This window comes from Callospermophilus lateralis, chromosome 6, assembly GCF_048772815.1.
Source record: "Callospermophilus lateralis isolate mCalLat2 chromosome 6, mCalLat2.hap1, whole genome shotgun sequence".
Classification (NCBI taxonomy): Eukaryota; Metazoa; Chordata; class Mammalia; order Rodentia; family Sciuridae; genus Callospermophilus; species Callospermophilus lateralis.
The window spans coordinates 116609087-116636764 of record NC_135310.1 but is presented as its reverse complement, the minus strand read 5'-3'; the positions used below and the strand labels follow the sequence as shown (position 1 = coordinate 116636764).

The 27678-nt window shown below is 35.5% G+C and overlaps 1 protein-coding gene and 1 pseudogene across 2 annotated transcripts in view; one reads left to right on the top strand and one right to left on the bottom strand.

Annotated features, from left to right (window-relative positions):
• Zfand3 (zinc finger AN1-type containing 3) overlaps nucleotides 1-27678 on the top strand; it is a 336281-nt gene that overhangs the window by 114878 nt on the left and 193725 nt on the right. The window lies entirely within an intron of this gene.
• Nucleotides 21355-21455, bottom strand: LOC143402728 (U6 spliceosomal RNA; annotated as a pseudogene).

Sequence of the window (27678 nt, the reverse complement as noted above, 5' to 3'; positions counted from 1 at the left end):
ACTTCCTAATTGTCCCCTTTTTGCATGTTCTGTATTTTCCTTCCTTATATGACAATGTTTTTGCAACATTAGTTTAGAAATGTGGGTATATCTCTCTCAAGGTTAAGATGATTGTATGAGGAGAAACCAGAAACACCTGCAATTTCGGTAAGGTCTCATACCTTTAAGTTAATATATTATTCTTCCTAGCTGAGAGTGTTAATTAAATCTTTTCTTTAGTAATAATATAAAAATAATTAACAGATTTACAGTTTATTTGATGAATACAGTATATTTGATGGAATTTTTGAAAATGCTAGCATTTAAACATTCTTTAATGTGTTATCAGTTGATCTTACCACAGATCTTTCTGATTATTAAAGCTAGCCTGAGGTTCTCTTTTGGCCTAGTTTTGGCTTTTCTGTTCCTTGATTCTACTTGTCATACTATCCTTTTTTTTTTCTTTAAGTAGTTTTGTGTTGTTTTGTGTATAACGTTAAGAATCAGTAAATGTATGCAGTAGAAAGGCAACACAGTGGTATTTATAGTTATGGTGAATACAATTTAATTGTTGAAACTCTACCTTCTGATATAGTTTTTTAAACTGGATATTGTCACTCCTTAATGGGTGGAGAAATCAATTTAATGTTTCATGCTCAGCAGCTCAAAAAGTTGAATAGCAAATATCAGTGCATTGCAAAGAGTAAGGGAATAAATTATTTTAATTAATTTCTGAAGCAAATTCACATATATGTTAATGAAAATAGCACATGTAAGGGTTTGTGATGTAAATATGTATGTGTTACTATTATTCAAAAAATTGGAAAACCCACTGAATTATAGAAGGAAGGCTTTGAGAAATCTTGGGATCTTGTTTTCTTTGTGGTAAAATAGGGAATATGTCCTTTCTAAATTCAGATAAGGGGTTAACCAGTTGATTTCTTGTGATCTTTGTCAGTTCTGCACCCAGAACTAGTTTGAATTTGTATTTCTATGGGAAAGTTCCTGATAGCCTACTTCTGTGTTGCAATACATGTGAAATTCAAGCTTGTCATCTAAAGGTTACTCTTGTCTCTTCCACAGGTAGAAACGACAATTTCATAGCATTATTTCCAGTTTGGTAAAAACTTAGTTTGTGAATTTGTCAGTTTTAGTACTACTAGTCTTTGATATTTAGGGACATTTAGTACCCAGTTAACAATTATCTACTAGTACCACCCCAAAGCCCAGTAATCAGTAAAGCAGTGGTTTTCACTGAATGGCTTGACTGACCTTCTAAATAAAAGTATTCATGGCCAAACATTAAACAGGATGATTATAAGTGAGAAAGACTGAAACTCTTTAAGAACTAACTGAAGTAATTCCTGCAGAAATATGGTGTTATCTCTACTGGCTATCTATCCTTAGAGATGCTTATTATGGGGGACAGAAGAACATAATGACTAAAAGTAGCTATAATCTTATATTTCAGGAGTGTGAGCCTAAAGATGTGTCCCAAGGAAGGAAAGATTATTTGAGTAGAGCATATGACAGATGCTTATCATATGACAGTTAGTATATGATTAATGTACAAAGTGTTATTTGGTCCTTTGGACTTCTGTATGTGCTTAATTTTAAACAATTTTCATAATTTATTTAAAAAGCTTATACTAACATTGATAGATTAAGACAAAAGTACTTTATTAAAAACCCAAAGCAGGCCATTTCTTTTATGGGTTCCTTTAAAAAGAAATGCTTTTATACATCACTGTGTTGATTTTACTGTAAAGTATATGGTTAGAAGAACTAAGATCTAAGAGGTCTGTTATCAGTTAGTTGATTGATTAAAACTGCAGATAAAGGCTGGGATTGTAGTTCAGTGGTAGAGCACTTGCCTAACACGTGTGAGGTACTGGGTTTGATCCTTAGCACCACATAAAAATAAATAAATAAACAAATAAATAAAGATATTGTGTCCATCTACAACTAAAAATCCTATGTATCCATTAAAAATACAGATAAAACATCTCTTAAGTTGTAAGCTAATAGTGAAGTATAATTTTCTGAAAATTAGTTTTAGTATAACTTCATATGTATATTTTTTTCAGTGGGAAGATAAATAATCTTTGTGTCTCATTACTTATAAAACATTCTACAGTAAAAAAAAAAACACTACATGTCATAAGAAAGCTTATTCTAGTATGACTCTAGAATCGGTTGGATACTTACTTTTTTTAGAAATCTGTTCTCAGGTACTTATTAAAATGATCAGTCTTAGATGCAAGATTCTGATATTTAACTTTGGAGAAACTGTTGCTAGAATTCACTTATTTTGTCTATTAGCCTTTGCTAACTGGGGCAGAACTATAAGTTCTGTGTAGTGATTTTCATTTTCACTTATTATTTTTTAATATTGTCACATAGTTACTGTTTTAAATTAAAATTGGACTTTGGGGGAAGGCTTAAGGGATGACAAAAGTGGTATTAAAAGTGGGGGTTCATTTTTTCTATTGCTACATACTTTGTATACAGTCTAGAAATTACCAAGTTTGTTTGTTGTTCTCAAATTTTCTCTCAAAAGAAACTATTGCAAAGAGGGTCCATAATTTATGCTCTTAACATATCATTAATTTAGAGACCCCCCCCTTTAAAAAAATAACATAGGGACTGATGAGTGCAGGGTTCCATGAATTCAGTGAATTAAATGCTGATTAAGAAGATGGCAAAGCAGTATGTATAGCATCATGTATGTTTTTTTTTTTTTTTTTTTGGTTTGTTTCTGTTTTTCCTTCAGTACTGGGGATTGAACTTGAGTGCTCTACCACTGACTACACCCCAGCACCTTTGATTTTTTATTTTGAGACAGGGTTTTGCTGTCGCTGAGACTAACCTTAATCTTGTGATCTTCCTAGCCTCAGCCTCCCAAATAGCTGAGATTATAGGTGTGTGTGACACCGAGCATGGCTAGCACCACGTTTTTATTAGACTACATATAGTGTGTGTGTGTGTGTGTGTGTGTATGTTATATATATATATAGAGAGAGTGCGCATGCTTGTGCTACAATGATGTAAAGTTGGAAGATACTACAGGAAAAACTTAATTTTGATAGTCTCAGGATAGGAATAATTAAGGAGATGTATATTTTAGTTTTGTCTCTATTTTTAGGCTTAAGGATTATCAATGTTATTGTAAGATTGTAAATTTTTAAAAGGTAAAATATAGGTGGAGTATTTAAGTTTGACATTCTTGAAATGGTTAGTTTCTTTCTGGAATAATCAAAATAAAGTTAATGGTAGCTTGGTGCATAGGAAATCAAATGTTGACATCCAAGGTATAAAGTGATAAAGCAGTGCTGGGCATAGGGTGAAATGTAAGTAAACAAAAATGCAAACATTTTCTTCTAATTGGCTTGAGTTTCATAGTGATTTTCAGAAGATGGTAACAGATTCCTGTTTCATAGCAACTAAATTAAAACTTCTTCATGAATATGCAACTCTTAATGCTTGGAGTTATACACTAATCTCTTTTCTGCTTCCATTCCCTGTTTGAAGACTGGAGTAGAAGTGCTCTGATGCCATCACTTCTGAAAGGGAAGAGTTGTAGGTTACAGCTGAATTTAGAGCATCTACAGTAAGAGAAACAGTTTGAAAAAATGTTAAGCTCCTGTTGTTATGTATGCTTCCTTTGGAAATTGCAAGAACCCTGCACCCATCAATAATATTACTAAAAAACAAATTACCTACTCCAGTGAGTGAGATTTTGGCAGGATTGTGGAATCTACAGACTTGTCAGACTTTTCTGATTTTTCAAATCACTCTTTCCCAAAAGAATGGCAATTGCAGTTCTTCTTATTTATTTGTTTGTTATTTGATATTTTGGTATCAGGGATGGAACCCAGGGGTGCTTAACCATGAGCCACATCCCCAGACCTTTTTATATTTTATTTAAGACAGGTTCTCTCTAAGTTGCTTAGGGCCTCACCAAGTAACTTCATTATAATGTACTCGAAAATTTTAATCTAGTTCCCTGTGGATGGGCATTTAAGTTGTTTTCATACCACAGTTGTGAGCCTTCATTTTCTGTTTTTTGAACAGTTACTTGTATATTTTTAAGATTGCTTTCTGTATTAGAAACCCTGTTGTTTGTGGGGTAGCTTCTCTGCTCTCAAATGAAGCAAGACTGGATCAGGAAATTTCTAAATGATTAGCAGTGAGGGACTTCAGTAGCCCTTTCTGCTATTTTACTAAAAAGCATTCTTAAATTATATGGCTAATTATTGTGCTAGTCAAAATAAATGAAGCACCATGTTGATGATTATGATGTTATAGAAATTATGTCAGAAATAATTGTAGAATTTCTAATGGCAGACAGAATGCTTTTAGGCCTAAGTAGAAAAATTGTGACCAGGTGTCAGAATATTATAGGAAAAGTAGAAGAAGTTTAGTAGTTACTATTTTGTTTTGTTTTTTGGTACTGGGGATTGAATCCAGGGGTACTTTTCCACTGAGGGTACATCCCCAGTCCTTTTTATTTGTTAATTTGAGAAGGATGGTCTCTCAGTTGCAAAGACTGGCCTGGAATTTGCAATTTTCCTGCCACCTCAGGATGACAGGTATATGCCAGCACATATGGTTTACTTACTTAATTTTATTCCTTCTTTTTTCTTTTTTTTCGTACTTTGACTCAAACCGAGGACCTCACACATGCCAATAGTTACTGAGTCTTTGATGACAGTTTGTTCTGTCAGTTGGCTTAATTTCTGCCCATATGATGATCTATAGCTCTGTTCGCCATAGTGATACACAGGATTAATTAACCAATGGGGGCATATTACAGTGTTAGAGTGTCTACTTATAAATATTTGAATGTCTGTTTATATTTATTTTTCTGGTTTTTAAAGTATTATTGATTTTTATAGTGTACATGATCTTTCTTAGTTTTCTAGTGTTGCCATAACAAATTGCCACATACTTGGTGACTTGAAACAACAGAAGTTTATTCTCTCAGTTTTGAAGGCCAGAAGTCTGAAATCAATCAATCAGCAGGGTTGGTTTCCTAGAACATCTGAGAGAGAATCTGTTCCGTGTTTTGCCAGTAGTCCTTGGCATTCCTTGGCTTATATATTTATCATTCTAGTCATTATCACCTAGCAACCTTCCCTGTGTCTGTTTCTCTCTGTTCATTTCTGGTCTCTTCTGAGGACAGTTGTCATTGAAGTTTGGGCTTATCCTTATCCTGGATTATCTCATCTAGAAATCCTTAAGTACATCTGCAAAAATTCTTTTCCAAATAAAATCATGTTCACAGATTCTGGGTAGACATAGTTTGGAGATAGAGTGCACCATTCAATCTATTGCTCAAATATGTAGTTATTTTTTTGAAAGAAATATGTAAGAAGCGTGCTTCAATTTTATCAGAGAAGTTGGAGATTTAATTGTGTGAACAGTTTGAGTTGGGTATGGTTGGTCTTTTATGTAATTAGAAAATCCTCTGTGATGTGAAAAGCAATATAATAATTAAATGCTAATACTTTTTTGTGTTTTGTATTCTCAGTGGACTAATACTACATCAGAATTAGGCTTGACAGGAACATGGAAAAATGAATGATAGACTTAGGAAAGCACTGTTAGATTTTTTTTGGTGTGTGTTTCTGTGGCTATGGTTCTACCTAAAATAGAGATTTAGAGTAATTCCTTTCCCCCCTGCATATTGGTATTTTGGTGTATCATGGTTGTACATATTGATTAGATTTGTCGTTACATATTCATACATGCACACAACAGAACATCATAATTTGACCAGAGTCACTTCCCAGCATTTCCCCTCTCCCTTCCCACCTTCTACCTTCTGGTCCCTTTCCTCTACTGATCTCCCTTTGATTTTTAGGAGATCTGCCCCCACCTTTGTTTTCCTTTCTGTCTTTTGCACATGAGAGAAAACATATGACCCTTAATCTTCTGAGTTAAGACTCAGATTTTGTGTAATATGGTGGTCTCCCAGTTCTATTCATTTTCCTGCATATACCATAATTTCATTTTTCTTTATGACTGAATAAAACTGCATTGTAATATATACATATATATACACACATATACATATATATATTTTTATGTATAAAATGCAGTTTCTTTATCCATTCATCCATTGATGGACATCTACTCTGGTACTATAATTTGGCTATTGTGAATAGTGCTGTTATAAACATGGGTATGCATGTATCACTGTAGTAAAGATGATTTCAATTCTTTAGGATAAATACTGAGAAGAGGTATACTAGGTCATGTGGTAGTTGGATGCCTAGTCTTTTGAGGAGCCTCCATACTAATTTCCATAGTGGTTGTACTAGTTTATAATCCCACTATCAGTGTAAAAGTGTTCCTTTTTCTCCACATCCTCTCCAGCATTTATGATTGTTTGTATTCTTGGATGACTGCCAATTTTAATGGTGTGAGATGAAATCTCATCGTAGTTTTGATTTGTATTTCCCTAATTGTTAATGATGTTGTACACTTTTTCATGTATTTGTTGGCATTTGTATTTCTTCTTCAGATAAGTGTCTGTATAATTCTTTTCCCATTTATTAATTGGGTTAATTGATTTTTTTTTTTTTTTTGGTGTAAAGTGTTTTGAGCTCTTTACAAATTCTCGATATTAACCCTTTGTCAGAAGAGTAGTAGCAAAGATTTTCTCCCATTCTGAAGGTTCTTTCCTCACATTCCTAATTTTTTCCTTTGCTGTGAAGAAACTTTTAAATTTGATAGCATCCCATTTATTAACTCTTGGCATTATTTCCTGAGCACTAGGAATCCTCCTGAGAAAGTTGTTGCCTGCACAACAACCCTACCCAAGAGTCAACACCTATGCTAGGTGTTGCATAGTTTCTGTTCTAATTCCTGGGTCAGGCGTTTGATCCATTTTGAATTGATTGTTGCACAAATTGAGCTTAGTTTCATTCTTGTACATGTGGATAACCAGTTTTCCTAGCACCATTTATTAAAAAGGTTTGGATTTTTCCTTTTCAAGGATCAGGTGACACCATCTGTGTGGGTTTGTCTCTGTTTCTTCTGTTCTGTAACATTGGTCTGTGTGTCTGTTTTTATATCAGTATCATGCAGTTTCTGTTACTATAGCTCTGTAATATAATTTGAAGTCAGATATTGTGATGCCTTCAGCATTGCTTTTTTGGCTTAGAATTGCAATGGCTATTTTGGGTCTTTTATTCTTCCAAATTAATTTTAGGACTGTTTTTTCTAAAGTTCTTTGAAGAGTGTTTTTGGTATTTTGATGGGAATTGCATTGAATCTGTGTATTGCTTTTTTGTAGCATGATCATTTTAATAGTATTGAATCTGCTTTCCATGAAATTGGAAGGTCTTTGCATCTTCTGAGGTCTTCCTCAATTTCTTTCTTCAATGTTCTATTGTTTTCATTGTAGAGTTCTTTCATGTTCTTGCTTAGATTTATTCCTAGATTTTCTTTGAGCCTATTGTGAATGGAATTGTTTTCTGATTTCTTTCTCAGCAGACACGTTGTTAGTATTTAAAAACTATTTTTTTAAAATGTTGGTTTTGTAACCTGCTACTTTGCCAAATTTGTTTATTATCTTTAACAGTGTTTTGGGGGAGGTTTTTGTTTTTGTTTTTGTTTTGGAATCTTCTAGGTATAGAATTATATGATCTTCAAACAGTGATAATCTGACTTCTTTCTTTCCTATTTTTGTTCCTTTTATTTCCTTCTCTTGTCAATTGCTCTGCTAGAATTTCTAGCACTGTATTAAATAGGAGTGGGGCACATGGACATCCTTGTCTTGTCCCAGATTTGAAAGGAAATGGCTTTTAGTTTTTTCCCCCATTTACTGTGAGGTTGGCTTTGGTTTTTTTCATATATAGTCTTTATGATGTTGAGGTAGATTCCTTTTAATCCCTATTTTTTACAGTGTTTTTTTTTTTTTGAATGGGTGCTGAATTTTGTCAAAGACCTTATTTGCATCTATTGAGATTACTAAGTGATTTTTGTCCTTAATTCTGTTAAAGTGATGAATTACATTTATTGATTTGTGTATATTAAGCCATTTCTGCCTCTCTGGAATAAAACCAACTTCAATGTGGTGTACAGCCTTCTTAATATGTTGTTGAACACAATTTGCTAATATTTTCTTAAGTATACGTTTATTTGAGTTCATCAGGGATATTGGTCAATAGTTTTCTTGATGTGTCCTTATCTGGTTTTGGTATGAGTGTGATACTGGCTTTATAAATGATTTTGGAAGCGTTCCCTCCCTATTTCATGGAATAATTCGAATAATTATTGGCATTAGTTCTTCTTTAAAGGCTTGGTCAGATTCAGCTGAGAATCCATCTGGTCCTGTATTTTACTTTTTTGGAAAGCTTTTTATTATTGTTTCTCTATCATTACAAGTTATTGGTTCGTTTAGATTTTCTGTGCCTCTTGATTCAGTTTTGGCAGATGATGTTTGTCGAGAAATGTGTTCTTCTTGGTTTTCCATTTTATTGGAGCATACATTTTCAAAATACTCTCTAGTAATCTGCTGGATTTCTGAAATGTGTGTTATTTCTCCTTTTTCATCTCTAATTTCATGAATTTGTGATTTTTTCCCTTCTGGTTAAGTTTGGCTATGGGCTTATCAATCTTATTTATCTTTTCAAAGAATCAACTATGTTTCATCAAGCCTTGAATTGTTTTTAATTCTCAAGTTCATTGATTTCAGCTGTGATCTTAATTATTCCCTTCCTTCTGGAGGTTTTGGAATTGATGTGTTCTTCTTTTTCAAGGGCCTTTAGCTTGTTTATTTGGAATTTTTTCCTATTTTCTTATGTAGGCACTCATACCTATAAACTTCCTCTTAGAACTGTCTTCAATCTGTCCCAGAGGTTCTGGTATATTATGTTATTATTCTCATTTGAGTCTTAATATTATTTTTAAATTTCTCCTTTGATTTATTTTATCACACATTCATCACTCAAAGGAATATTATTGAATCTCCATTTATTTATATAGGTTCTATAGGGTTTATTCTTGTTAATTTCTAATTTCATTCCACTGTGATCTGATAAGATGCAAGGAATTATATCAGTTGTTTTGTATTTGCTAAGCATTGCATTGCAGCCTAAAATATGGTCTGTTTTAGAGAAGGTTCCATGAATCACTGAGAAGAAAGTGTATTCAGGTGTTGTTGAATGAAGTATTGTATAGATGTCTGATAGGTCCATTTGATTTATAATATTTTTCAGGTCCGGAGAGTATTTAGTGAGTTTACGTCTGGATGACCTAATGGTGAGAGAGGTCTGTTGAAATTGTCCAGTATTATTGTACTGGGGCCTGTGTGAGGCTTAATTTTTAATAGTATCTCTTTTATGTAATTAGGTGCACCCACATTTGGAGCATAAATATTTTTTACTATTATGTCTTCTTGTTGGATTGTTCCCTTTTCCAATATGAAGTGATCTTGTTTGTCTCTTATAATTAATTTTGGTATAAAACCTGCTTGTCAGATATAAGAGTAGCTACTCCTGCTTGATTCCTGGCTCCTTTCTCATGGTATATCAATTTCTATCCATTCCCTTTAAGCCTGTCTTTGACTGCAAGGTGTGTCTCTTGCAAACAACATATAATTGGATTTTGGTTTTTAAACCATTCTGCCAGCCTGTGTCTTTTAATTGGAGAGTCGAGACCATTTGCATTCAATGTTATTATAGAGATGTTTATTCTTGCCATTTTGATTTATTTCTTATGTTAAATTTGGTCATGTTTCTCATTTGCTTAACTACTTTAGAAATGAGATTTGTTCTTTTTTGTGTGCTCTGAGCCCCCCCCCCTCTTAATCTGCGTGCAATATTTAAGTTTTGAGGTGCCAGTTTAGTACCCAGGAATACTTTTAGTTTCTGCTTATTTGGGAAGGTTTTTATTTCATTTTTAATTTTGAATTTGATAGCTTTGCTGAATATAGCATTCTTGGTTGACAGTAATTTTTTTTCCTAAGACTTAGAACACATCATTCCAAGTCCTTCTGGCTTGTAGAGTTTGTGCTGAGAAATCAGAAGTGATTCTGATCATCTTGCCTCTAATGTGACCTGGTGGTTTTCTCTTCTGTACGTTAGGCATTTTAATTATAATGTGTTGTGGGAAGGTTCTTTTTTAATCTGGTCTACTTTGGATTTCTGAATGATACTGTCTCTGGATGTCCATCTCATTCATGTTGCGATTTGGAGTGGCCTAAGTCTGAAGCTGATTCAGGTAATTCTCAGCTTTTCTTCTCTACAGTATGAGATAGAGTGGGATGTGAAGTATTGTCATTTGGAGTTTTGTCTTCACAGATCAGACTGATGCACTCCCAGGTTGGGGATGCTGCAGAGTTTTATGAGTGGAATTCCAGCAGGTGGGGCTTAGATCTGATCAGGCCTTGGGTCTTTACTAGGTGGTTTCTGCTCTGGAGAGATTAGATCAACACACCCTAGGTCTTGGCAGTTGCTGATCTTTGCTGGAAGCCTTTGAAGGCTTCAGATCTCTGGAGCCTTGGAAGGATTCTACTCATAGAGCAGGGGAGACAATCCTTCTGATGCCCATAAACAGTCTTTTTGGCGTCCCAGGCTTAGTCCCTGAGTGTATTCACAACCTCATCTTCAGATTCTCGACCTGCTTCATCTGATCAAGTCAGCTGATAGACTCAAGGGGGAAGTGAGTTTGGCTTCCCTTTGCTTTTCTGACTTGAATCTCCTTGGGTAAAATATTTTTTGTGCATGTTTTACTCCTGTTCTGCTAGGTACACCCTACAGTATGTGGAAGGTGCTTGACCCAGGACTTGTAACCATGTTTGTTCAAATGTTCAACTCTAAGCTGCAGCTGTAGTGTGGCCATCTCAAGGTGGCTCTTACCTCAGCTCTTCATGGCCATTTGGGAAACCTGGGAAAATTTTCGAGCACCTTGCACAGTGCAGTCTCTGGATCAGCTAAGGGCAAGCTGCTTTTCTGACCTCAGGTTTTCTGTCCATTGCGTTTCTCTCTGTGTTCCCCCTCTGCCTATGTTGAACCAGCGCTGCTGCGGCTCCTGAATTGGCTCCAATGTAGTCTTTCTTTGTTTAATGAACCCAAATTTCTGAGTCTGTAAGATACCCTGAGTATTGAGTTTTAGTGAAATCTCTCTTTAACCTGCCTTGCAGAGAAGCCGCATTCCTGCTGCTTGAATCCTGAGCCATGAAGCAACTAGGAATGCAGGCTTCCTTTAGCCTGCCACCTTGAGTCCTCCTTTAGAGTAATTCTTGTTCTTGTTGTTTCCTTTGTGTGTGAACATTTTGGACACTTTACCTAATTATAACCCCCTTCAATTTAAATTTTTATTCATAAAAGGAATGATGCATAAAAGATACAATGTTATTTTCAGGCTCTGATCTGAATAAAATGATCTTTACCTCTACAATATTTTATACCATTTAAAAGTCTCATGCCTAGTTAATTTTGTACAGTGTTTAGTAGATCTAACTATATATTAAAAATCTTAACTATTCTCAAAAGTTTATTTTAAATATCTTAGTTTTCATTTAGAGTAAATTTTAGATTCAGAGGAGAAAAAATACCTTAAGTCTGCAGTGGTGGTACATACAATGAAATCCCAGCTATTTGTAAGGTGGAAACAAGTATTATAAGCTTGAAGTACTCTTGGATAGCTTAGACTTTGTCTCAAAATGAAATAGAGTACAAATAAATAAGTGGGGAGCGGGTCAGGCTGGATGTAGTTCAGTAGTTGACTTTCCTCACATACTTGAGCCCCAGGTTCAATCCAGTATGGGAGGAAAACCAAAAACAACCTTAAAAGTTCAGATTTGAGAAAAATAAGACTTGTGGTTTCGGGAAAATGAAAAATGCTACATAATCAAAAAGTATCAAGGTTGATACTTAGAACAAAAATTATTATATGTGAAGCCTGATATGATGATACACTACTGTAATCTTAGTGACTTGGGGGGCTTAGGTTGAAGGATTGCAAGTTCAAAGCCAGCTTCAGCAACTTGGAAAATCCTGTCTCAAAGTTAAAAGTGACAAAGAGCTGGGAATGTGGCTCAGTGCTTAAGTGCTCTGAGTTCAATCCTTGGTATTAAAAAAAAATGAATTATTATATGTGAAAAAGGTGAAGGAAGGGTATGGACAATTACATTTTTGTCTTTCAATAGGCAATGAAATTTTGAAATGAAATAATTACAATAGTAACTAAGATTGCCATAGGCTATTTATCTTATGATGCCCTTTTATACAGTATCATCTCATTTGATCCACAGAATGCTAATGATTTTAAATCTTCATTTTACATATAAGCAAACTGCAGCTGAAATGGATTGTCACATTCTAAAATTAAATGAATTTTAAGGTGAAGAACTGAGATTGACTTTAGATGTTTAGTCTCCAGTGCTAATCTTCTCTACTCTCTGATGTTACCGGGAATGAAGATAGTAAATTTAGAGGGAAAACTCAGATGTAGATTTACATGGGATTGTAATACGAAGATTCAGTAACATCTTTTTTTTTTTTTTTTTTGCATTTGTATGTAAATTAGGAGTACAGGCTTTTCCTGTGCTTTTTTCTTTTGGTTCAGATACAGTCTCTAGACCTCATGGGAAAATCAAGGGAGAAACAGTGCTAGAAGGTATGCATGTGTGATGCGAGTGTTTTTGTCTAACACATTTTCTCTTTTGGTGGTGAAATTTTAATTTGTTAACATCTTTCTTGTTGTTGTTCATATAACTTTTAGCTCATTAACCTCGATCTCTGCACTGCTTATGAAGAACCATTTCTTATTTAGTCTTCTGTGTTTAACTTCTCAGAAGATTAAAAAAAAAGAATTTAGAAGTATGATTTAATTGTAGGTCTATGTATTTTCAGTGGGAAGGCAAAGATGAGTTTTCATATTTAGATAGTACAACCTGTGGATTTCATTTGTTAAACCTTCTTGTTGTTATTTCCATTCTCGCATATATATGTGCATAATAGTGTTGAAAAAAACTCTTGTACCCTTCTTTAGCAATTTGGTTGAGTTATGGAAAAGCCTGTCCTCTGTATCGGGTATTTGCTCATTTAGAAACCTTGTATAGTTTATAGAGACACTAGTGATTTGTTCCCCAGACTCCCTGTGGGTTTTGTTCCAAATTACAATCTAATTCCACCATCCAGTTCCATACTCCTGAACTGTTAATTTGTACATTTCGATGCAGTTTGTTTCATTGTGTTTTTTGTAATCCAAACTGAATGTAATGAGCTATGTGCTTCAGGGACCTGGCTTTGTCTTGCCAATTAGAACAGAGTGGTTACTGAGAAAGAATATGTTTTAAATAAAACATGGCACTTCTGAGTGGGACTGATACTCATTTGGGAATAAGAAGATAAGGTTTTAACTCTTTTACTTACAAACAAGATCCCTTATTAAAGATTAGCACCTTTTGGAAGAAAGAATAGTAAAGTTTACCTTCACAAAATGATTTTCTAAATTCCTTTGTGTGACTAAATTTTAAAAGTTGTCTTTTTTTTTAATCTATTTTTTTTTTCCTTCATGATCATTTGAGATATATGTTAGCAAAATTCTCCAAATTTAACCAGTGGCTGCTGCATTTTTTGAGTTTTGAGCTGTTCATGTTTAGGAAGTCCATGTTAGACTCTAATTTTCTAATATGGAAAACCAAATTTTCAACATAATAGGGACACTTCCTCCCCAAAGAGTCTTGGAAATCATGAAGAAAAATGTAAAGTTTTTTAATCTTATGTGAATATTGTTTTGTTTTAAGGTGATAATAGTATTTTAGCCACCAATGGCTTAAGACTGTTTTGAAGTTTAGCTGCACTTTTCACTCGAATACAGGTGTTTCTGATTAGACCTCCATAGACTAATTGTTTATTAGTTAGCTCCATAAATTGATTCTGGTATTGTGTTTCCATCTACTGTAAAAATATTGTAATTCTGTTTTTATTTGATATGTCAAGTAAACTCTAGAATTTAGGATTGGCACAAGGAAAGCATAGAATATGCTTTCTATTTTTCATATCACTTACTTTGAAGAAAAAATAGGATTGAATGTAAAGCTTTGAAATAAAGACATCAAGCCAGGCAAGGTGGCACATGTCTGTAATCATAGTGGCTCAGGAGGCAGAGGCAGTAGGATCGCAAGTTCAAAGCCAGCCTCAGCAAAAGCGAGGTGCTCAGCTACTCAGTGAAACCTGTCTCTAATTTAATATATAAAGAATTCGCGCGCGCGCGCGCGCGCACACACACACACACACACACACAGGTGGAGAGGGAACACAAATGAGAACAAACTTTGTGTCCTTCCCTTAGGCCCAGTGTGTCTTCATTAAAAGTCAAAACTTGTAAATGTGATGACTGAGATATTATGTTTTAGAGATGTTGCCTCTTATAGTTTGGATAGCAGTTTAGGAGCTTAGATAAGGACAGTCTGGTTACTTTTTTTGGCTGGGGATGTTTACTGGAATGTCTAGCCTGGTACTGCCTCAGTAGTTGGTAGGAAAAGAATCAGGTTTAATCAAAGATGACCCTGAAGAAGATGGAGGGGTTAGCTCCTCAAAGCTTCATCTTAGGGGATCAAAGAGCCTTTTTTTTTTTTTTTTTTAAAGTGAGGGGAGTACACTGGTGGTGATTGAATCCAGAAGCACTTTCCCCACTGAATTACATCTCCAGTCCTTTTTATTTTATTTTTTTTTAGTTGTTGATGGACATCATACCTTTATTTCATTTTTATGTGGTGCCGGGAACCCAGTGCCTCATGCATGCTTGGCAACCACTCTACCACTGAGCCATAACCCCAGCCCTCCTTTTTATTTTTATTTTATTTTGGGACAGAGTTTTGCTAAGTTGCTTAGGGCCTTGCTAAGTTGCTGAAGCTGTCCTCAAACTTGAGATCCTCCTGCCTCAGCTTTCTAAACTGCTGGGATTACAGGTGTGTGACACCATGCCCAGTCACAGGGGGCTTTTTTAGGGAAAAGAGTAGGGCAGGAAGGCTGTGTGTTCATTGGCATCTTTGTCATCAATGGGCATGTGTCCTTTTATCTCTGTCAGGAATACCCTCTGTGGCCAGTTAACTAAAGACTAAGGAGGGGCATTACAAGGGCACCAGATATTCTGGGTTAGGTGAATCTAAAGTAAAGATTAAGCCAAGGGATTAATGAGGGGAAGAAGAGCAAAAGAGAGGGGACAGAGAAGGACAAATCTAAAAGACCCCTGTTACAGGTAAACCATATAGTGGAAGCAGGTAATTCAGGACAACAGAAAAATTTGCATGGGAACATCATTGACATAGACTTATTAGTGGAAGTCACTTACTTTTTGGACACACCAAATGGTATATTTGTAAAACAAAAATTAATGTCTTATCTCAAAGACATTTTATAATAGTTAAATATATGACTTTATTTTAAGTAGTCTTTTTTTTTTTTTTTTGGAGTTAATATGCTGAGCTAAGGAAGACGTAGTCTTTTTTTTTTTTTTTTTTTGTAGTGCTTTTCACTGAGACATGTGGGCACCCAAGGCATTGCTGTTTAATTTCCCTGTTCTTGTTCAGTTTTTAAGTAACTCTAGTTTTGTTATAAGTTTAGAGAACCAGCCTAATATCGGAGTGGTATTTTTGGTGTTTCAAAGGGTGGATATGCTTTGTTTAGTAACACTATTGAAAGCCTGCCTGGGTTCTATGTGTGTGTTTTAGATGAAAATAAATACAAGGTGTTCTGTGCAGAGATTGAGAGTGGGAGAATGATGGGGGAAATTAAGGCACACAAGCTTTATTTTTAATTTTTATTTAAACCTGCAACCAAGAGAACCTTTTTAAAATGTGTTTAAAGGTCAGTTTTTATGCAGGAATACTTGAGCTCTGTGTGACTGACTGAGACACTTTCACTTCTGACTTATAAGCTATCATTATGACTCAGGATTCTGTGAATTGTCATTGTTAGCTTGTGATCTAGGCATCCAGCTACTGGATAAATATATCCAAAGGAAGGGAAATCAGTATACCAAAGAGATACGTGTACTCCCATGTTTGTTGTAGTACTATTCACAATAGCAGAGATAATAGCATCAACTAGGTGTTCATCCATGGGCAGGCAGATGGATAAAGAAAATGTGGTACATGAATAAAAAGGAATGAAATTCTGTCATTTGTGGCAACATGGGTGGTTGGAGGATAGTGAGTTAAATAAGGCAGAAAAATAGAATATGTTCTCACTCATGTGGAACCTAAAAAATTGATTTCATAAAGTAGTCAAATAGTGGTCACTAGAGACTAGAAATGGTGGGCTAGGGAATAAGGGAAGTGAGATTATGGGTACCAAAATGAGGGTAAATAAATTGTAATGTTCTACAGCACAAGAGGATGACTATAATCTACAACAAATAATCATGTAAGAAAGGAGTTTGAAGGTTCCCAACACAAAGATGATAAATGTTTAAGAAAATTGAAATACCCTGATTAGATCATTACTTGTTAAGATGGTATGGAATTATCATAGTGTGCCCTGTAAATATGTTCGATTAAAAAGAAATTATTTTAGCCCAGTGTGGTGGCACATGCCTATAATACTGGGTACATGGGAGGAAGAGGTAGGTGAATCATAAGTTCCAGGTCAGCCTCAGCTTCACCAATTTAGCAAGGCCTTGTTTGAAATTTTTAAAAAAGGACTGGGAATGTAGCTCTGTGGTAAAGCACCCCTGAGTTCAATCCTCATTACCAAATAAATTAACAAATAAATGCTTTTCTTATTAGGAAGCACGTTGGATCTCACTTTTTTTTTTTTTTTTAAATCTGATAACCTTTTGCATTATTTGGATCCATATAAAGAATCCTTTATAATCCTTTACCATGTTTGCCATATAAAGAATCCTTTCTATGGATCCAAATAATGGTTATAGTATAGGGCAGAGAGGAGAGAAAGAAGAGGAAGAGGGAAGAGGGCACAGAGAAAGAGGGCAGAGAGCAGAGAGGAAGAGGGCAGAGAGCTGTGAGCTTGCAAGCTTCGGCTTAAGAAGGATTGTGTAGGCCATGTGGCAGGTGCCAATTGGCAGGGTGACTCAAGAACAGCAAGAGGACACTGTGTTCCACGGGGATTGGTTGAGAAAACCTTTGAATTTGGCGCTGTTCTGCTTGGCATCCTTCGGAGAGGAGGGGTAAGGGATTACGTGATATTCTCGGGAGATGGAAACTTCAGCGGGGAGTCTCCCACATACCCAATGGCCATACATTTTGCTTTTGTGTATTTTATGAAACTTTTACTACCTTGTTACTATTTTTAAATTATATTTTAAAGAGAATTAAGAAAAAAGTCTTATAGTTCTTTAACTGTAATAACTGTGTCTACTGCTCTTCCTATTGGATAATCATTTTTCATTCTATCGAAGAACTTCCTTTATCATTTTTTATCATGGAACACCACTGGTGATAAATTGTTTTTAAAACTTTGAAGAAGTTTTCATTTAGCTTTGCTTTTTTTTTGATGGTACTGGGGATTGAACTGAGGGGTACTCTACTACTGGCCTACATCCTTAGCCCTCTCATTTTTTATTTTGGGGAGGAGCTTGCCAAATTGCTAAGACTGGCCTCCAGCTTATGATCCCCCTGCCTCAGCCTCCCAAGTCACTGGGATTAAAGAAGTCATCACTGTGCTTAGCCTGTAGCCTTTGTTTTGAAAATATTTGCATTGGGTATACAGTTATAAGTTGGTCTTTTCCCCCCAGGGTATTTTAAAAGATGTTGTCCATTATCTTTTTTTGAATTGTTTACGATGAATAATCTATTGTCCTTATTTTTCTTCTTCTGTATTTAAAAGGTATGTTTTTCCCTGAGTGCTTTAATGTGTTCTCTATGACAGATTTCAGGTGATTTAATTATGATGTACCTTGGTGTAATTTTCTGCCTGTCTCATACTTGCAGTTCATAGAAATTCTTCGGCTGCTATTCTTATACATTTCATTGAATATGAAACCTTACAGTTGTTATTTCTTCACATTTCATAATCTCCTCCACACATATTGGGTCACTTGAAATTATCCTATGTATAGTTAACTGAGGCTGTTATATCCTCCTCTTGTTTCTCTGTTGTTTTTGGTAGTTTCTTTTGTTACATCTTCATGTTTACCAGTCCGGTAATTTCTAATTTCCTGGGGATTCCATCCAGTGTATTTTTTAGTATGGAAGTTACAGGTTTCATCTCTAGAGGTTCAGATTGAGTCTTTATATCTTTTATATCTCCTGTTCAACTTTTTGAACATGGCAGAATAGTTATTCACTATGTTTTAATGTCCTTGCCTGCTAATTCTAATGTTTGTCTGTTCTGGATCAGTTTTGATTGACCCTCTTATTTGGGTCATTTTTTTTTCATCCAAAGTAGTAAGTTCTGTTGTGGACTAATAACCGATTTTAAGCCACTTAATGTGTTAAATAGGGAGTTAAGGGGCTGCGATTGTGGCTGAGCAGTAGAGTGCTGGCCTAGCGCGTGCCAGATGCTGGATTCGATTGATCCTCAGCACCACATAAAAAATAAGTAAATAAAATAAAGGTATTGTGTCCAACTGCAACTAGAAAGCAAAATATTTTTTTAAAAATTAGAGAGTTAAATGATGTCAGTGCTTTAGTATACTCCAAGGAAACAATGTAACTTAATAGGTGAGAGCTTGGATTCTGGAATCATGTAGCCTCTGGGTTCATTTCTGGCTCTGCCACTTGTCTCTGGAGAAATTAACAATTAGATTTGTGCAGTAGATATCATAAAATCCCAGATTAGGATGTTCTTATGGGAATGGGGAACAAGGGGTGAAATCTAAATTATACTGGGATAAGAGTCTTTGGTTTCTCATTGAAAGTCACATGCAAAAAAAGAGGAAGAAGTAAATGGGACTGTAGGGTTTTCAGCTGCTAAACAGATAAGAATATTGATTTGTGGTGGGAGCATGGTTTGGGGGTGAAGAAGTATTGATGACTTTGGTTTGGGTAATGTAGGAATTGTATATATTCTGTGGTGTACTTAGAATTTGGAACGGTGTGAAAGGTCTAAAATCAGTTTTTGAAATTTCCATGTTAAAATGAGATCCTTCACATACTCGGTGTTCATTAAATGTTTGAAAGGCAAAATAGAATTAGGCTTATTATGCAGTAGTTCTAAAATACCCACATAACTGGAGATCCTGTTACAGCACATATTGCTGGGGCCCATTCCCTGGAGTTTAAAATGTAGTCAGCACGGAGTGGGGCCAGAGCTATTTGCATGTCTAACAAGTTCCCAAGTGCTGTTTTGGTCTGGGGACCACTCTTTGAGAATTACTGATGTAGGCAAGTAATATAGAGAGCATAAGGAGTGCTCAGGTTCTAGAGGGAAAGAAAAGTAGATATATCAAGTCACAGAGGTGTGACTGTCAGTTGCTAGATGATACCAGTAACCTAGATTTTAGAAAGAAGTTATTTTAAGATTTGAAGCTTGAGTGTTAAATGATATCAAGTGAGATAGAGATATTAAAATAAATGAATAATGATCATCATATTTAATAAGTAATATTTTCATTTGTAACTTTAGAGAACAGTATTTATCTTTTGAGTCCCAACATTTCAAAATTTGAGGAAATCTGTGACTTCATCAGAATGTGAAAGTGCTTATAATTTTATACACATTTTCAAGGTGGTTTCATGTATTTCATTGAGGCTCTAGCTTTCAAATCAAGAATTCTGCTTTAGGATAGTTTCATTAAGAATAGTTGGTGTGGAAACCAGACCTTAAGATGGAGAGTGGGGAAGAAGGAAGAATTGTAGATAAGAACCAACAGTCCTTAAAGATCATAGTATTTGCTGGGAGTAAACAAATGATTGTGGAATTTCTTTCCCTGAAGATCTTTCTCATTTCAGAAAAACAAAATGGCCTATGGCTTTCCTGGCCACTTATCCCTCTGTTGCAATCTAGGTCTGATGTTGTTAGAACTGATGACTGTGTTTGAGATGATATTATATTATAGTCTTTCTGTTATGTATTGAGCAAGTTTCCTCCATCTTTCAGGAAAAACACATTTTTAACCCCTCTAGAACAAATTATTTTTTTCATCACTTGCCAATTCTAAGGGAAATGTTTTGCCATATATTATACCTTTGTTGTAATGCTCTGGACTAGATACCTTTTTTTTTTTTTTTTTAATTTGTTGAATTCTAGCCCTCCTTTTGTTCATTATTGTGACCTTGGTCAAATGGCTTAAATTTCTCAGATTATTGTTTTGTTTGGTGAGGATGATGATAACTTGTCATACAGGAGATCTGTGAGGATCAAATAATTTTGTGAGGCATTGGGTAAAGTATGAACCTGTAGGCATTTACATTATTTCTTATTAATAAGCACAGTGTAATAATAGAAGCAGTTGGTAAACAATCCTGGGTGGTTTGTTAGCTTTTTGTTACTATGACAGAATACCTGAGAAAATCAGTTAATAAGGAGTAAATGTATATTTTGGTTTTAGAGTGTTCAGTCTGTGGTTCACTTGGCCCTGTTACTCTAGGCCCGTGGTGAAGGCAGAGCATTATGGCAAAGAATGCATAGTGGAGCAGAGCTACTTATTTCATGGTGGTGAGGAAGCAGAAAGAACAGGATGTGGCCAGGTCCCAGTATTCCCTTCAATGGCATGCCCCCCAGTAGTCTTTCTTCTAATAGGCCTCACTTCCTAACAGTGCCAAGCCTTGAAATTGGTGACCAAGCCTTGAGCCTGTGGACCCTTGGGGGACATTTAAAATCCAGACTGTAACAGGTGGTCTAGATTTGTTTTTCACTCAAGCAGAAAATTTGGCTGTAGTATTCTGAAATGATGTGGGAAAATTGTTGCATGTGTTTGAAGTAAATGAATAGAATGCAAATAAAGTTGCTACCTGCTTTTTACCTAATAAATGTAGTAGAACCTATATCCTAGTTGTTGATAAGATGTAGGAAACTTGTCAGTACTTTATTCATATGCAAATTGTATATAGGTTGAAATTATAAGGAAAGGTAGCACAATCCTGGTACATATTCCTAGTGGGATATTTTATGCTTGTGCCTTTGGAGAAAATTTAAATATTCTATGTATTGGACATATAGGGCATTATACTGTATGGTTTGTTTCCTTATAGTCAGTCCAGAAATCTTGTATACAAATCAGATAGGGAAACTGAATCAGTGGAATTCAGAATTAGATTTTTTAAAAAAGTTTTAATTCTTTTTAGTTACACATGACAGTAGAGTCTATTTTGACATATTTATACAAATATGGAGTATATCTTATTCTAATTAGGGTCCCAGTCTTGTGGATGTATATGATGTTGAAATTCACTATGGTGTATCATATATGTACATAGAAGAGTTATGTCAGATTCATTCATTGTCTTTCAAAAATCGCTTTATGAATTTGTGTGTAATCCTTGCTCAGGGGCCATGCTAATCTTCACTATATCTTTCCAATTTTAGTATATGTGCTGCCAAAGTGAGCACCAAAATTAAATTTTTGATTTTTTTTTTCTTGGAGCGAAGAATTTATAATTATGAGCAGAAAAGTTGTCACAGAATTTTTTTTTTAATGTTCGTCTTCTTTTAGTCATGTGTTTTTAGACTGGTAAAGTTTCAGTATAGTTTTGAAAAATTGCTCATTTAGGTCTACTGAGAAATATTAAGTGAAAAAATTTTAAAAATCATGCTATATCACTATCTCTCTAATTATCAGTCCTGGGAGCTAAATATTTGACTTAAGATAGAATTAGAATTGATTTTTATTTAGAAACAAAATTGGTCTGACATCGTTCTAACAATGAAGTTTTGGTTAAATATGGATTAGAGTTTCTTCCACACTTGTAAGATGCCTTGTTTGGCTTTTAAAGACCCCCAGATAGGTGAATGTACCTTATATTTATTTCACTTATGTTTAACAAAGGTGAATTTCCATATGGGTAGATGTGAATTATGGTGAAATTTCTCTTCAAAGCTCCCCCCCTACCCAAGGTATTTTCCAAGCCTTAAGATGGCTGGTTTCCATAATTTTATCCTCAAAGGTAAACCCTGAACCTTAGCTTTAAGGTACAAGCAGGGTTAAAGGGCTGCAGAATCCCAAATCTTTCTTACTGTTCTAAAATCAATTTTTTACTCAGGTTTAGTGCTAATTTGTTGGCACTAAACAAATTAGTTCCAAGGGTTAAAGGTGTTAGTGAAAGGGTTACTTTGTGAAGAATTAAAGAGCTAAGTCCTTCCTGAGTAGAATGGAATAATGAGTCCCATTTTACTTTCAGAATTATCTTAAATGCCAGACTTTGCTTTTGTGCTGCAGTTTTAACCAATGTGATGCAGCATAGCCTAATACAATACAGCAGTGCACAAATCAAGCTTCTGTTTAGTCCTGTGACATTCATGTGTAGCAATATAAAATGTTTGAACATTATTATTAATGCAATTTCTCCATAGTAGTGATGGGTCTCTGCAAAGGCATTTAGTCTGAACTCATCAGAATAGGAATGTTAGCTTGGAATCTCATAGATGGCCACAAGTCCCGGAATTCTGTCTTGCTGTTGTTATGTATGCAGTGTTGAAAACTAAGTTTTACTTTAAACATTTTTAAAGTAGTTAACATACCATGGTTTTCTTTTTTTTCCCCCCAATGCTGGGGATTGAACCCAGGGCCTCACGCATGTCAGGCAAGTGCTTCATCACTGAGCCACATCCCTACCCGTAATCATGTATTTTCTATTGGTTGTAGTAGTTCATCTGTGTTGTTTCACCATTCAAATAATGTCATTTTGAATGATATGGATGCATATTATGGATAGAAATGGATGTAATTTCATGGAAATGGTGAAATATATAAATATAAATGTGAACCTTTGATTCATAGAAAACATTTTCTGGAGCTGCTTTCTAGTTGTGCCTGTATTTTGAGTTTTTCTGCTAAGTTGAGACTAGACCTAGAATTAAATTGAGACTAAATAGAGGCAAGTTCTTCAGTCTTCTAATTTAATCTATTTTCTTCTTGAGGTCACTTAAACCTGGGCATCTGAAACTTGAGAATGAGTGCTTTATGAACATAAATTGCATTTGTTTAAAGATAATTTTCTTAAATGTCTACTATTTTTATTGCCTTACAATAAGTACTGTAGAGAAAGGAAATATTTATTCCCTACTCACAGAACCTTTTAAAGTCTAATTGGGAGAATAGGCATAAATATTGAAATAACTGTACAGTAAATCCTTGAAATTTGTGGGAGATGTGTTTTGAAACCTTCAAGATATTAGAGTAGCATCTATTTTTCTCAGTTTTCTTAGCTTAAAGTGGGGGACAGTAATACTGTACATGTTGAGATTCTGTGTTAAATAAAAACTATGAAACTATACTAAGCTGGTTTTCTTAGGCTCACTTACCAGCCTAGGAACTCAAGTTGGCACAGCTGTCCTGCAATAAAGACAATTCAAATTCATATTTAGCAAAATCATTTATTATATGCAGTGAACCCTAAAACCCCAAATGTCAAATTCCCGAATGCCAAATGTTTAATGAGATGAGTGTTTCAGGTCTTTGTTGCCAGCACACATTCACATACACCTTCCGTCTGTGGATGTTTACTTGTGCTTGTAACTTCCTTCCTTTTGCAGAATTGCTCACTCTTCATGAATTATATCCTCTTAGCATGTACTCTGCTGACATTCAAACAACTATCTCTGAACCTTGAAGCTATCTTCCCATGTGCATGCCTTTCCTTTTACCTAAAAGTTTGAGAAAGGCTGACATATTCTCTTACTTGCTTCATTCTAGGTGCACAAAATTCTCTTATCTAGGTTTTTACTGAGTTCCAAGTTATATGCTAATCATCTATCCTAAGAGTTCTTTTTCACTCACCTCCATCTTCAAAATTAAATTTATCACTTATTTCTAGTTCTTAGGCTTCACTCCTGCCTCACTGACAATTCTAAAAGTTTCCCCTATAATGTTTGCTAGTCTGCTTCTGAATGGATAGCCTCCTTCATTCCAAAGTCCTTTTCTTTGACGTTCTGCTGTTTTCTCCCTGAATGTAGAATTTAATAAAGTTTCCCTGTTGATCTGTCAAATCTTTCTGTGATCTCTTTATTGGGTATAGAATTCTTCTGTACTACAAGATCAGTGAGTAATGCAGGGTATACAAGGTAGCTGTTAAGTGCTTATCTTCCCGTAGTATTCCCAAGATCTCAGTTACAAAGTCTCTTACTTTCTTTTTTTTTTAATATTTATTTTTTAGTTGTAGTTGGACACAATACCTTTATTGTATTTATTTATTGTTATATGGTGCTGAGGATCGAACCCACGGCTTTGAATGTGCTAGGCAGGTGCTCCACAGCTGAGCTACACCTCTAGCCCCAAAGTCTCTTACTTTCTAAATCCTACTTTCCTAGAAGAATTGTCAAAAAGTTTTGGCTTCAGCCAGTGTTCCATGCATTAAAATCCTTCCATTTTTTGTTTGTTCTGTTACAGTTCTGTTTTTCCTTCTGTTCCATTCCCTTTCCCCACAGTTTTTGTTCTATTCTTCTTTTTCACTAACTCCTGTAAAACAAAACCCTTGAGTCAACTCTTTACTCAAACCTTATACACTATTACCATCTTCTCAAGAATCAGGTAGTATGACTTCTAACTTTTGTAGGTAGGTTCTCTGAGGTGCCTGACTCTTGAGGTAGCTTACCCATAATCTCTGGTATTTTGGAGAAATGTGTACTTTTAATAGACATAGAGGGAAATTTAAATGGTAATACATAGGTATGTTTTGGCTGGGTCTTCTGTGCTTGTGTGTAGTTTGAAGCAGAGGAAACCTTGCCAGAAAGAACAAAGCAGAAGCATGAACAGTATGGATGACTGCACAGTCCCTAAGAGATAGCTAGCCATCTTTATTACTTTCTGTCTTACATACCATAGAACTGAACCAAATACCCATATTCATTGAACAGCAACTGATTCATCATGCATTCAAAAATTCTTTTTCCTGTAAGTTCTAAGTAAGTTGACAGTTTTTTCTAACTATTTTATGTAGTTTTCAAGATCCTGTGGCTTGATGATTAAGGGCTTTGATTCAGAAGTCAGGCATATCATTTACTCTGAAACTTAGGTAAGTTATATGACCTTTCAGAGCCTTAGTTTCCTCATCTGGAGAATGAGAATAGTAGTAGGACTTGGCTCGCTATGAGGATTTAATAAGATATTGTGTATCAAGCATATTACCAGATTAAGAATTGGTAACAATAAAGGCAAAATATAAATCCTATTCTTTAATTATCATATTATATTGAACATAGGTATTCTTTTAGGTTATTATAAAATTTTGTAAATTTTTACCCTTGATTTCTCTACTTCTCTTATTATAGATCAGTGACAGTTTGCAGGGTGGCACTGATATATGGACTGAACTTGAGTTACACTATTTTAATGTATATGTACAGTCTTGTACAAGGCAAAATATAGTTGGGAAATAAAACAGAACTATTCCAATAACATTTATATTAAGTAGCAACATTTCAAATCCATTTCTTGATTCTGGAAGATGTACGAGGGTCATTTGAGGCTTCTAAATGCCTTCCTTATATGATTGTCATTCTGTTGCTTACTGGTGATAAAAATCATCCTTTTCCTTTGTGTTGTGCAGTTCTTTCCTCATTGCTTTCAGTTTGGAAATAAGAAAACTCTACTCCCTGAAGGCCATATAAGCATGCATTGCCTTGGATGTGAATCAGTTTTTTAAAGTATTAAGAGAGTGGGAATCTAAGTACTACTATACTACCTTGTGGACTAAGGTGAAGCATGTGGCCAGAATAACTTTAAGGATGACTAAAACATAACTTTAAATTAGACTGTGTGGTTGTAGATGAAGGGGAAGCATAGACAGTGGAGCTTGGCCTTTGGAATTTCCTTCTGTGCAAAAGCAGAAACAGACCATGAATCTGTGGTATAGAATCGTTCACAGTAGGATTTAGAAATGGCAGTTGTACTTGATGGCTGAAAGTCTATAATGCCTCTTGTGGACAGGATTGGTCAAGTATTTTAGTGGAAATGAAACATCTGATTTTGTCTTCAGAGAAATTATAACTTTCAGTTAAAAAGCATATATTAATGTTAAGCATTGTGCTGAGGTGTCTTATAAAACATCACCTAACTCACCACCGATTGATCCCCATTACTTAATGGAACAAACAGAGCTTTGTTTAGAGGGATTAACATTCTCTTCAAGGCTTTATACTTGCAAGAGGCTGAACCTGATTTTGAATATAGGTTTTCCAGACTCCTAAGTTGATTTCTTTTTTTCATCTTTAAAAGAACAAAAACAAAAAAACCCATGGCTGGTTACAGTGATACATACCAGTAATTCTAACAATCCAGGAGGCTGAAACAGGAAGGCTGCAAGTTCAAGGCCAGCCCCAGCAACTTAACAAGACCCCATCTCAAAATAAAAAATTTGAAGAACTAGGGATATAACTCAGTGGTAAAGTACCCCGGGTTTCAATCTCCAATACCTACCCCCCCCCCCAAAAAAAAAATCCCAAATAATTTTTTTTTAAAACACAATACTTTTATTTTGTATATTTATTTTTATGCAGTGCTGAGGATTGAACCCAGTGCATCACATGTGCTAGGCAAGTGCTCTGCCACTGCGCTACAACCCAGCCCACAAAAAACTTTTTTTATGGAATCATTTTTGAGAGTAGGTTGCCAACCATATGCTCCATCATTCCTTTTTTTAGTCAGCTTTTTTTCATTGCTTTGATCAAAAGACCTGACAAGAACAATGTAGAGGAGGAAAAGTTTATTTGGGTCTCATGGTTTCAGAGGTCTCAATCCATAAATAGCCCACTCCTCTGCTCTGGACCCAAGATGAGGTAGAACATCATGCAAAAGGGCAATGCCGAGGCAGGAGGACTGCAAATTCAAAGCCAACCTAAGCAACTTGTTGAGACCCCATTGTTGAGAGCCACAGCCGAAGGGGCCCCAGCAAAATCCAGCTGCCAGTTGATGATTGGCTCACAGCGGCCCCAGCAACTTCTAGCTGCCAACTGATTGGCTCCTCTGCGGTGATGCTCATTGGGCTGTTTCCCTGCCCTTTCAGACCATGGAGCTGCTCATTGGGGGACTTTTTTTGGCTCCACCCATGCGACCCAGCCAATCTGCCTCAAGAGCAGGAGGAGTTGGGGAGGTTGAGAGGCTTGTGGGAAGCCGGTGGCAGTTGGGCTCTGAAGGTTTTCCTGAGGAGCTGTTTTGTTTGGTGTGTGTGTTCTAAATATAAAGTTCGTTTCTTTTGACAAGTGGCTCCTGAATTGTGCCCAGCTAGACTGCGGCACCCCATCTCAAAATAAAAAATAATAAGGGCTGGGAAGTGGCTCAGTGGTTAGGTGCCTCTAGGTTCAATCCCCGACACTCCCCTCCCCACGACCCCCCAGTGCAGTGGTCAAAATCTTGGGAGATTAACATTGATACACTGCTACCATCTAATCTTTATACCCTATTCAGTTTTTTTCCCAGTTAGCCCAGTATGTATTTTATAGCATATGACCTTATAATATTAATCTCTTTCCTTCTGGAACAGTTCCCTAATTTTTTCTTGATTTTCATGAATTTGGTGCTTTTGGGGATTACAAGTAAGTTATTTTGTAGAATTTTCTTTGATTTTGGTTTTATCTATTATTTCCTTATGATTTATTATGTTCCTTTGGAGAACAACAT